The sequence below is a fragment of the Myotis myotis genome, unplaced genomic scaffold (genome assembly GCF_014108235.1).
Source record: "Myotis myotis isolate mMyoMyo1 unplaced genomic scaffold, mMyoMyo1.p scaffold_m19_p_19, whole genome shotgun sequence".
In the NCBI taxonomy this organism is placed as follows: Eukaryota; Metazoa; Chordata; class Mammalia; order Chiroptera; family Vespertilionidae; genus Myotis; species Myotis myotis.
The window spans coordinates 16,301,939-16,314,436 of record NW_023416323.1 but is presented as its reverse complement, the minus strand read 5'-3'; the positions used below and the strand labels follow the sequence as shown (position 1 = coordinate 16,314,436).

The window sequence follows — 12,498 nt, the reverse complement described above, 5'->3', positions numbered from 1 at the left end:
CACCTGACTCCCTGCCTGATCGCCCCTAACCGCCTCTGCCTCGGCCCCTGCCACCGTGGCTTTGTCTGGAAGATGTCCAGTCTAATTAACATATTATCCTTTTATTAGTATAGATATGTATAGCCCATGGACACAGACAATAGTATGGCAAAAGATTGGGAGGGGTGGGTGTGGGGAGGAGGAGGTCAATGGGGGGAAAAACAACAAAAAAAGAAAAACAAAGCAAATACCTCTAATACTTTCAACAATAAAGATAAATTAAAAAAATAAATTTATACTGAATAGGCCTAGTAAATGCATTCATTCACCAGTCACCTGGAGTGAAAAATGCTCCCAGCTGGGCGTGGCTCAGCACATGTGGGAACGTTGGCCAGCACACGTTAAAGCTGCTGCAGAAAGTCAGGCCATGTGACAACAGAACCAATTACCATGGCGATGCGGTGTGATCACATGCTAATCATTCACCAAGCAGTGTTTATGAGCGGTGACTTTTGGATTTAAATATGTAGACTATAGCTGTAGATATATAGTATTTATTTATGTCAGCAAAATTACTGCAGTGTTTTTTCCAATATGGCCTATTTGCTAAAATGCATTAAAAATAACAGTGAAGTGCCCTGCTGGTTGCTCAGTGGTTAGAGCACTGGCCTAAGGACTGAAGGGTCTCAGGTTTGATTCCCAGTGACCAGCACATACCTTAGTTGCAGGTTCCCCAGCCCTGTTAGGGTTGCGTGCCAGAGGCAACCAATCAACGCATCTCTCTCGTGTCAACATTTCTCTCTCTCCATCATCCTTCTTTTCCATCTTTCTCTTCTCCCTCCCTTTAACTCTCTCTAGAAATCAATGGGGGGGAAAATCCTCGGGTAAGGATTAAAAACAAACAAACAGTGAATTAATAACAAAAAATAACTTGTTAATTTAAATATAAGCAAATCTTGGTTAAAAGCATTCTAAAATTAACAGGGTGTCAATTTTCACATATGCTATACAGACCAGAAATTTTGTCCACTAAATCCAAAGTCTGTTCAATCGAGTTCTGCAATATCGAGGGTTTACTGTATATGTAGTGGTTTCAGGCATCCACCGGGACTTGGAAGGCAGCCCCACAGTGAAGTGGAAGGCTGCCGCACAAGGAAATTCTGAAGGTAGCCCATCGTCTGCCAACAGTGGTTCTACAGGGTGCGGAAACAGGAGAGGGAAGGAAGCATGTACTTCTTATTTGTGTTCGTCTATATTGGTTGAATTTGTTAAAGCAAGCATCTATTTCTTTCTTAACTAAAAAATGGGGGTGTGTGCTTGAATATATATAAAAGGAAGGAATCTTCCCCCAGAAAATTTCTTTTTTTGTTTTTTTAAATATATTTTATTGAGTTTTTACAGAGAGGAAAGGAGAGAGATAGAGAGTTAGAAACATCGACTAGAGAGAAACATCGACCAGCTGCCTCCTGCACACTCCCCACTGAGGATGTGCCCGCAACCAAGGTACATGCCCTTGACCGGAATCGAACCTGGGACCCTTCAGTCCACAGGCCGACGCTCTATCCGCTGAGCCAAACCGGTTTCGGCCAGAAAATTTCTTAAAGTGGAGGCTGGGTTAGGCGTTGGTGAGCCAGTCTGAGAAAAGCTTCAGGCTACCCATGGTCAAGTGCCCATCAGCCCTGCCAGCTGCAGGCTCCTCCTGCCACGATGACACTGCAAAATGCTGCAAAACAGGAGGCTCTGGGAAGGCCACCCCCATCTTCCTCCACGCCAGCCCTGCCCATCAGAAATGGGCTCCAGCGAGGCAAGCAACAGGCTCACTTTGACACTTTTCTTTTTAAATAAAAACAAACAACAAAACAAGCAGATGAGTGCATCTTAAGGAGATCCTTGGCAGATCTGGTCCCCTTCTCTGTTCCCGAGTCTAGAGGCACAAATCAAAACCCCCCCTCTGCGGCCATGCAGGGTAGCAGAGGTGGAAGTTAACAGCAATTGCGGAGGGTTTCCTGTGATAAACGCCTCAATCTTCCTTGAAATCTGCGCGCTCCCAGCTTTATGGCCGGCTCATGCTGACCAGACCATGTCAGAGGTCACGCTGCCACTTTTTAAAGATTTGGCCAGAGATGAGGGTCCTCCGCTATCAGATGTGCCCGGTGGCCCCAGCGGGACAGAGCTGGTGGGAGATCTGCTGACCCCCCAGGCCAGCTGCCCGGCACTGGGGGGCCACCAGCAGATTACTTCCTGGGCTCCCATCTCCTCGTCCATAAAAGGGACAATAACTTCTGCTGGGAGGTTGCTATGATACGAGCAAGCAAGGGAAATGATTAGAAAAAAACATGATGTACTGAGTAATAAATAAATAACAAAGAGCTTGGACAGTGTGTCCTCAGGCAAATCCAGATTTAAATCAAGGTACCCATTCAACTAACTGCTGAGCCTGGGTTCCCACACCCGTCAAATGGGCATCTCAAGGCACATGGCAATGACCTCTGAGCAGCCTACTTACAACTGCAAATACCCAAGCCCCTGCCTCCACCCACTTCTCTCTTTTCTCCCAAACACATATCACTATCCTGGCATCCTGTTTATTTATTTATTTCATTGTCGTCTCCCATTCCCCCACCCCCACCCTGAAAGCTCCATGGGGACAGGGTTTTTATTTGTTTTATCCTCTATCCCCAGCACCTAGTACAATGTCTAGCACACAGTGGGTGCTCAATAAATGCTGGCTCAATAAAATATTAGTTAGCGTTGTTGCATTTGATAATGTACATACTGGATACTTCTGAAACTGATTTGCAGTAAGTCGAATTTATATATTTAAGGTACTCTATTTAAAATATTTATTTTAAAGTCCTCTCCTTTCTCCTTTTCTGGAGGGTTTAAACTTTAAGGTGTAAAATTCTGATAGATGTAGGGAGAGGCGGGAGGGGTGAGGAAAGGCATTGGGAATTTGGTTGACATTCCTGTGTTTGGGGCCAATTTAAATCCACCTCCTCCCCAAGCCCTCCTTTGCACACCCTTCCCCCCCACAGACTCTGACTGACTTTGGCTTACTGCCTGGCTGCAGGCACCTTCCATGGCAATCACAGCCCCAAGTGTTTCTCTGTTTTCAAAGAGAACTAAGCACCTCAGGTGAGCACTGTTCATAGCGGGAGGAGGAGCCGCCTAGGTCTCAGGAATGGTCCTCCCCTTGGAATCCATCATGGAGGACAAGCCAGGGATGGGACCAGAGCATCTGCCACACAAAGCGCTGACCTGGAGCGCTGCCCTGGCCAGGACGCGTGTCCATGTCACGGGGGACAGTCTCTGTCTGCACCAGGGTGGGAACCAGAAAGCGAGGAGACGGGAGGGAGGGTGGGGGTGATGGCCGCTGATAACTGGCCCAGCGTGGTCCCGGCTGGGAGAGAGAAATGCAGGCCTGGCTGGATGCTGGAAAGGGCTCTGATTAGTTTGCAGCAGTCATGCCCTCCCATTTCTAATGTTCCTTTCAAATCAAGTAAAAAACGGAGGGACGGGCCAGGCCTTTAAATGTGGAATGTTTGGGACAACCCCAGACATCAGAACATCTGCTGAATCTGATTTCGGGCGCGCTCCCTGCCTCCCCATCCCAGGCCTGCGAGCATCTGGTACGACTTTCTTGCTTATCTGAATGATTCCAATTGCAACACCATCTCGTCTGTGGTTTCACTGTTCATTATAAAATCATGTTTTACTTTTAAAATGCAATAATGGTAGAACCAACCTAATTAGGCACCAAAATCACACAGAAAAGAGAGTTTTCTTTTTTACCCACTACAAGAGGGCTGAAATCAGATTATTACTAAATCTAATTTGCAATAGGTTAAGAGTGAGGTACCAGCTTAAGCCTTTTAATTGATTTCAGTGACTGCGCCGGAAACAAACCTCTGTAGGAAATGATAACAGCAGAGAAGAAAACGTTATAATGTAGTGGAATGAGCCATCAGGAACTTTAAGATGCAGCTTCTTGGCTTAATGGCCTGCAAATATCTCTTCCCTCTCTCGATTCCCTCATCTTTAAAACGGGAGTCAGATCATTTCCTAAACATTCTAAAGATTTGGGTATGAATACAACCCTCATGTCATGTGCCAGGAACCAAAATCAGAATGTGTAGCTTGGCTGTGAAGTACGAATATTTCTTAACTCACCCTGAAAAACGATAGGACCCGCAACACCCAAGATGAGATGGTCCTTTACATCTTCCCCTTAACAGCTGGCTCTGTCCCCCAGCCCCAGCCGATCTCTCTCTCTCTGCAACGGACACTCTTTTCCCAGGGTCAGCATGTCCTCCTGAGGCATCCGCAGTAATTCCTTCCTTCTCCCTGCCCACGCACTCACGCGCACTCCGGCCACCAGCTGGCCCAGCATGTTTGGGCCGTTTGCGTGCGACTAGCACGCGCCCTGCTCAGCTTGCAGGCTCCCATTACTGGATGCTTCCTGTTAGGCCGGACTGCACGAAATTGTCATTTTTGTAGGTCAAAAGCAGTTGCATGTTGGCATATGATAGGGTTCCTACAAGGCACAGAAATAAGAGCATCTGTGACCTGTCCTTGGGCCAGAATGCGGTTTGATGCCTGCCTTCACCACCTACTTTGTGGCCTTTGGCCATGACCTTTTCTGTGCCTCAGTTTCCTGATGTCAACCCTGTGACATAAGCCCTACATTCATCCCCATTTCACAGATGGGGAAACTGAGTCCCAGGGCACTTCTCACTAACACCCACTGATATCTGTCAGACCCCTAGAGTCAGGAGCCCATCGGTAGCAGCAGCACCAATGTCATGGTGCGGTGAGCATGGGTAACTGAGTCATAGAGCTAGACACCTAGCGGCACAGGTGCACTGCAGCCAGCGAGTGGCAGCTGTGGTCTCCTCTCCTGAGCCCCTAGACAAGCCCTGGACGAGGGGGTCACTGTCCAAGGTCTCCCAGCTCCTGTGGCCCAGGCAGGCGTTGGTCTGAGCCCTCCCCATGTCCAGCTGCCTCCTATCTCCGGCTCCAAATAAGTCCAAACCCGAGGCCTCCCGGGTACTTTCAGAAGTGGTTTTACACAGGGTCAAAGGTGAGTCCCTGGAAACAAGCCGCTAGTTTGGTTGCCAGTTAGCAGGACAGAAATATTTACTCAGGTGACTGTTCCGTTCTGTGAGACGCCAAACCCTCGCCGATGGGAGGAGGGTCTCAGCACCCCTTGAGTTGAATTTCTTGTTTTTGGACAAGGTTGTCTTTTTTCCTTTAGCCCAACTCATCTGCAGTGTTTTCATACCCATTTTGGTGGCTCCGACACTGGAGCTCTAATTGCACAATAAAACAAAAACAACCCCTCCTGAGGGACTGGCCAGTCCAGGGGGGCTTTTGAGGGCGGGCAAGAACCTCCTCCACAAACAAACAAACAAACAAGCAAACAGGCCAGGCCTCCTTCCGCTCTCGCTCTCCCTCCAACAAAGGCGCATGAACCGTGCCAGGCGTCCTGGTCAGGGGCCGGTCATCTGCTCCGTCAGCCCCATGGATCTTTGGGTCTCAGTGGGGCGTCTGCCTGGACGATGGGGGGCAGGCAGCCAAGTGAGCTTGGACAAGTGTCTTGTGTGTCCCTCATCGCTGTTTCCAGCGCCTCTGGATCCCCCACAGGCCAAGACAGGATGTCCTGTGTGTCCCCCCCGCCCCCCTTGGCACTCCCACCCCAGCTCCATCAGGTTCTGATCCCTGTACCTTAATTCACCCCAGTGTCGCTTCTCCAAAAGTGATGCGGCAGGCAGGAAAGAGAGTGAAGCTTTTAAAATATATATACTTTTAATCTTTCTGCTCCGTGAACCAGGAAGTCGTGTTTGTCTAAGAGCAAATGAACTGCCACCTCCCCCTACCCCAACCTCCACGAGTTCAGATGCAGAACCTGCCAAATTTGGGTGGAGACCAGCTCTGGCCTGGCGCCTTTGGCCTCCTGGCCGCTGCCAGGCCCAAAGGGACAGAATGTTGGGACGGTCATTTTTCCTGAGTGACCGGGCCAGAGGAAGCCTTTCTCAAGGACAGGACTCCCCACCTCTGCCTCCTCCATAGGGAATCCATTTTTTAAAGCAGGAACAACCAGGTAGAAAAGGGGGGAGAAAGGTAGGGAGTTTACAAGGGTCTTCCCTGTGAGGGCTTTGCATGATCATAAAAAAAAAGGAGCGACCCCACCCCCCAACCTAGGCACCCCCTGCCTCTGGTCCTGACGTCAACCCTGTGACATGAGCCCTGCATTCATCCCCATTTCACAGATGGGAAAACTGAGTCCCGGGGCGCTTCTCACTAACACCCACTGATACCTGTCAGACCCTAGAGTCATGAGCCCCTCATCCTATTCAACATGAGTTCATCAGTGATTTTTGGAGGTGAAACCAACCAGAACCCCTTCCCCTCCTCATGTAAATGGAGACCGAAGGAGAGGAGGGGGCTTGTGAGGGATAGAGTTGCTCCCAGTTTCCTGTCCTCTGGACTGAGATGCCCAATGCAGGCTGCAAAAGAACGTTCCATTTTCCAGGTGTTTGTAGGTGTTTGTTGAGGATCTGTCCTTCTCTGAGACCTGTTATAGGGACGGGGAAAGTGGCAGGAGGCAAAGGCTCAAGGGACAGTGCTGGCTTTGCCACCTGAAAGGATGCCAGTCCCTCTGTCTTTACCAGGACGAAGCAGAGGGGGATGGGAGGAGGGATGGGAAGGAGAGCAGGAGGAGGGAGGGGGCGGGGAGGCCTGCAGCCAGCACCCACATGCTTGTTGTTCCCTCACGTCCATGCACCATCCATGCATCTGCCTGTTCCAGGGTGTCCAAGGCCTGAGCCCCAGTCTGGGGCTCAGCCCCTGCCCTTCTCACCCCTCAGAAAACCCTCCCAGCTGTGAAAGGCTGAGAAACTGCCGAATCATCTGCTTTGGGTTAAAATAAAACAAAATCAGATTTATAGGAAGAAGAAGAAGAAGAAGATGAAGGAGGAGGAGGAGGAGGAGGAGGAGGAGGAGGAGGAGGAGGAGGAGAAAGAGATAAACTGGGAACTCAGAGTGCAGGGCCCAGACCACTGCCTGGTGGGTTACTGAGTCCATGTTCCCTGACCCCTCCCTTGACATGGGCCACCTCGGTCTCATTAGCCGGAACCCACGGCCAGTGTGGGTGTCTCAGCCCCAGGGCCCCTGTCAGGGACACGGCCCTCCCAGGGGGGCTGGAATCCTGTAGGCCGGGTGTCGGGCTCCTGGAAACCGAGCTCTTGGTGTGTGAGCCCCGGCTCCGGGAGCCCCAGGGCAGCGGCAGGCAGCGGGTCCGGCCGGGCGGCGGTGGCCAGAGTCGGTTTATTGTACAAACATCACCCGACTTGGTCACCAGGCCGGTAACAGGAGACGGTTGGCCTCCCGGTTTGACCTCTCACCCCTCTTTACTAAATAGGCCTAATTATTGCATTTGTCTGTCATTTGAGCCACAAATGATCCATTCAGGTCATGGGGGGAGGCTGTCCTTTTCAGCCCCTGTCTGGAGAGCTCCACTAATTGTATCCTTCAGAGGAAGTTTGGCGGGAGGCTGGCTTGGTCCCCGTGTTTCCGGGGAGGGGACTCTTCCTGCTACAGGGGACGGATGTCACTGAGCCGTGAGCATCACCCAGCGAAGTCCTGGCCTTCTGGCTCTCCCCTGCGGAGGGAAGCTGGCTCTTCCTTCTTGGGTCCCCGGGTTTTAATTCTAGTTCTGCGTGGGTGGAGGGCTTCCCTTGCGGCAGCCTGGCCAACTGCACATTGTCTACCCAACAGCCACTGTGCTTCCTGATGCCCGTGAGTCCCTCTTCCTTCTGTGTGCACAGAGACTACACATCCCAGCCTCCTGCGGTGAGGTGGCCATGTGACCAGGTTCTGGCAATGTCATGTGAGCAGAAGTAGGAATGTCCTCCCCAGGTCTGGACCATAAAAGCCTCCTGTGGCCCATCCTCATTGTCTTTCTCCACTTGTTACCTCCAAGCATCTAAAAGAGGGGGGAGCCACAAGATAAAAGGAGCCTGGGTCTCTGAGTGACTTGGTGGAGCAGACATTCACAGCACCCATCCTATCCCTCAACCTGTGTTATACTGTATTGTGAGCACAAAATAACATTTATTTTATTACATCTCTGATATTTGGAGGTTTTTTTTTATAAGCACTAGGCACACCCTGCCTGATAACAGAGCCCCTTATTTATTTCAGGAGGTAATGCACTTAATAAAAGAACTGTAATTTTCCAGCTTCCCTTGCAGCTAGAATTGACCAATGAAATGTAAGCAAATATTATTGGGTAGAACATCTGGGGAAGCTCTTTAAGAAATAAACAGATAGTAGTACATTTCCTTTTTCCGTCCTTCAGTAAACATGATGGCTGGAGCTCCAGCAACTGTCTTGAACCATGAGGTGCTAAGGATGGTGGAGCCAAATGCAGAAGTAATCTGAGCCCTTGCTAACTGTGGAGCCACCACTGACCCCGGACTCCCTCTTTCTAAACTTGGTTTATAAAAGAGAAAAATAATCTCTTATATGCTACAAACACAGTTATTTATTGTTTTCTGCTAAAGATATCTGTACACAGTCCTAACACCAGCATTCCTTCGCTATAAAAATGTAGGAATCCTGCAAAGATTAAGTGAGGTAATATACATAATGTAAAGAATGCATTCCATGGCAGGACCCAAAGGCAACCCATGTAATCAGGACAGAGCTTTGTCACATGATTACATTGGGGTATAATTATTTGTTCACAACAGGAAGCTGCTTCTGTAAAATGAAAGTAAAAATGCCAACATGAGACACGCATGAGATGGAGGGGTCACCTCCTTGCCTGGACTCCCAGCTGCTGCTTCTTCTCCCTCTTCTCCCCCTCCTCTCCTCACAGCCTGCCTCTGCCCGCCCCTGCCCCCCAAGAGGTCCTCCCGCATTCTCAGACCTTCGTGACGTGATTGGAACAACCCCTATTTCTGTATTACAGCTAATCAAGGCCCTGGACACCAAGCAATCACAGCAGCTCCAGAATCTACCTTCCACAGAAGAACCTCCCCAGGCAGTTTCCGAATGAGCCCTTCTTTCCTCTTGCCACCACCTCAGAGATGCAGAGCGAAGGTGCCCACAGGAGGCCTCTTAACCTAGTTTCTCCTAAGCAAGGGGTTAGCCTCCCTGGGTGACAGCAATTTATGAAGCAAGGATTTAATGGAATTGACATGTGTATACAACCAATTGCTGACATTTAACCGTGCAATTGCCCTTTCTTGTCCTTGGCAGTAGAACCCCCTGCGAAAGGCAGTCAGGAAACATCCGGGACTCTCTTGGTCTCTGGGCTGCTGTGTACAGTTGTGTAGGTTGTTCAGAGCACATGGCACCCAGGCGAGGGGGCAAGTGGCTAGCCCACCCTGCACTCACAGCCTTGCGCATGCAGGGCTCAGGGCCACACTTGCCAGGGGAAAAAGCACCTCTTTTCAGTTTGCACAAAGATACTCTAGGGGCTAGTGCAACCGTGGGCAAACTACGGCCCGCGGGCCAGATCCGGCCCGTTCGGCTGTTCTATCTGGCCTGCGGAGCCGAAAGAGCGGAGGGTTCTCTTGCTCTCCCCTCCGCTCCTTCACCAGGAGCAGTGTTAACATGGCAACGTCGGGTAACATGGCAACGTCGGGAAACACGGCCGCAGCTCCTTCTTCTGAGTCCAGTTTAAGAACCCATTGTGGCCCTCAAGTCAAAAAGTTTGGCCACCCCTGGGCTAGTGGCAGGCAGCTTAGATCTCCGATTGGTAAACCCCGTCTTTGTGAAGTTTCTACCTCTTTTTGCTCAAGACTTCTAAGCTCGAAACAAAGTATTGAAAGCACACCATGGGGATTTGGGGCACTCTCTGGAGATTAAGCATTCTTATCCCAGTGCATGATCCTGACTTAGAGCTGCCATCGCTTCATCCTGAAGGGTGTTGTTTTAATCCTCTGTTCTCCAAGTTAAATGACTGCCTACAACAATAAGGGTGTCCATCAGCTGGCTTGACCTTCAGGGGCTTGGTGCAAAAGGCAGGCAGGTAATTGGTGAGGCTAAAGTGAACCCTGGGTATTAAAATGCTCCACAGACCCCAAACCACACACTGGATTCTCTGTAAAGATGTGAGATGCCTGTCTGCACTCCCCTTCCTCTTCAATCCTCCACCTGCTGGTCCCTGAAGGTTTTGTTTCCTGAGAAGAGCCCTTGCATTTTATACCTGAGCAGATGCCTGAAAGCACAGATAGTACCTGGGCACAAACCAGATGTTTTAACTGCTGGGTGTGGTGGATGGAAACATTGTGGAAAGGGAAGCGGGAGAGAGAGGGAGACCGCTCACTCCAAGATGGAGCAGGGGAAGTTCAGGATGAACCCGGACATCTCGTCATGACAGACACGAGGACAAGCTAGATGGATCACGGGGACCTGTCAACCTGAAGGGGCCCTCACTGGCCAAACTTAGGACAATGGGAGCAACAGGATAAATGCTGGTAATAACGAGTTATAACCCAGAGAATGAAAAGAAACCATGAATCCACACTGATGGCATAAATGAGGGAGAAGGAGAAGTTATTTCACGCAATAAAACCGCAGTGAGAAACTCTAGCAGGAATGACAGGATGAGACATCAATCACCATGTGGAAGCCACTCTTTGATACTTCGGTCAGGCAGGAATTAGCAGTGGATGCTGGAATTGTAGGAGAGAGTATGGTGAGTAGAAGGATTTTCCATAGTCTCAAAGTATCTCTCTGTTCTCATAGAGGATTTATCCATTACAAAGGGGGGGTCAGTAACTTTACAGAGGAGGGGCACCACCCTCCCCCAGTGACCAGATGCCGTCACCAGCCATGGGACAGAGGACGTCATGGGCCCCTGATATGAAGCCCTAACAAGGACACACATCGCTCCTGGTTTATTTCTGCCAAAAGTTTCTACACTGAATCTAACCACAAGGAAACATCAGATTAACCCAAGCTGAGAGCCTTTCAACAAAGTAACGAGCCTTCCATCTTCAAAAATGTCACGGTCATGAAGGACTGAAAATGGCCAAGGATGTTTCAGAATAGAAGAGACTAAAGAGACAGGACAACTGGCCACCAGCTGGGATCTGGATTGGATCCCGAACCAGAAAAACTGTGCATGAGTGTGTGCATGCATGAGTATGTGTGTGTGTGCGTGAGTGTGTGTGTGCATGAGTGTGTGTGTGAGTGCGTGTGCGTGTGAGTGTGTGTGTGTATCCCCCCACCTTTGTCTATAAAGGACATTCATGAGACAATCGGTGACATTTGAACACGCTCTCTAAAGTAGATGAAAGTACTATATCAGGCATAAATTCTTCATTTTCTTAATACTATGTTATGTGAAAAAGTGTTCCTGTTTCTAGAAAATATTCACTGGAATATTTAGAGGCAAGGGGACATCCTGTTTATCAGACCAGACAAAGCAAATATGGCAACGTGTTGGTTAGCATTTGGGAAATCTCAGCGAAAGGTATACCAGAATTCTTTGTGCTCTTTGAATCCTTCGTAACTTCTGATGGTGTTAAGTTCTTTCAAAATAAAATGTCTTAAAGTAAAAAAAATTAATGATTTTGCATAATACACACACACACACCCATGTTCCCTAGAAGGCCTTCCCAGCCGGTCCCAGCGCAGTCCCTCGGGCCTCTGACATGCTGCCCCGGGCAGCACTGTGACCCTCACTCCCCCCACCATATTAGTGAGCGTTTCCATGCCTGTGCGTCCTGTCCCCACCCCAAGTGCTCATGGTAAGTTGCTGCAGCTCTTATGGTTATTGTTAGTACAACTCAAGTGAAACAAAAAGCAAAAAGTCCCCCCTCGACACCAAAGCACAAGAGGGTGTGGGTGGAGAGGACAGGAAGTCCTCAGAAACGTGTCTGGCTTGACCAGCAACCCCCACGGTCTTCACGGTGTTTAATCCAATTCCTTTCTCCAAACAACCACCCCAGGTCACTGACAACAGAAGCAACCAAGTTGTTCTAATGATTCATGGCCCCAGATTGCCGAGGTGATGGCCACGCTAGATTTTGCTGTGTTTTGTTTTGGAGAGAGTGCAAGGGCAGGCCCCACGATCACAAATTATGCAGTTGAATTTCCCACATTTGGGGAAATCGCAGGAGGTCGGCACGCCCACAGTGCCATGGATAAGCCTTCACGATCATGGCAGCTCCCCTGCCCCATAAGTGTTTCATGGTTTTGTTACCGTAATTCTCCTAATAGCCATCGACAAAGTATGGACTTGAAAACCCCCAAACTCGGGGTTAACTTACTGGAGCAGTTTCTGAGGCCCCAGACTAGTCTGTAGCGTGTGCTGACGGGACTGCTTCCAGCAGCAAATGGTTTGAACGGTCAACTGGGGATGCGTCCAAAGTCGCTGAAGATCGCAGGTGATTGGACGTGGAGGAGGACTGGCTGCTTGGCCTTGAGGACAGAGCCCCAGAGGTTTCCACCGGACCGGATTCCTGGCATAGTTGGGCAGCGAGGAGATGTCAATGGCACAGA

The 12,498-nt window shown here is 49.7% G+C and overlaps 1 pseudogene; it reads right to left on the bottom strand.

Moving 5' to 3' along the window:
- Positions 1 to 12,038: 12,038 nt before the first annotated feature.
- On the bottom strand, positions 12,039 to 12,183 carry LOC118674906 (annotated as a pseudogene).
- Between the last annotated feature and the right edge of the window lie 315 nt (positions 12,184 to 12,498).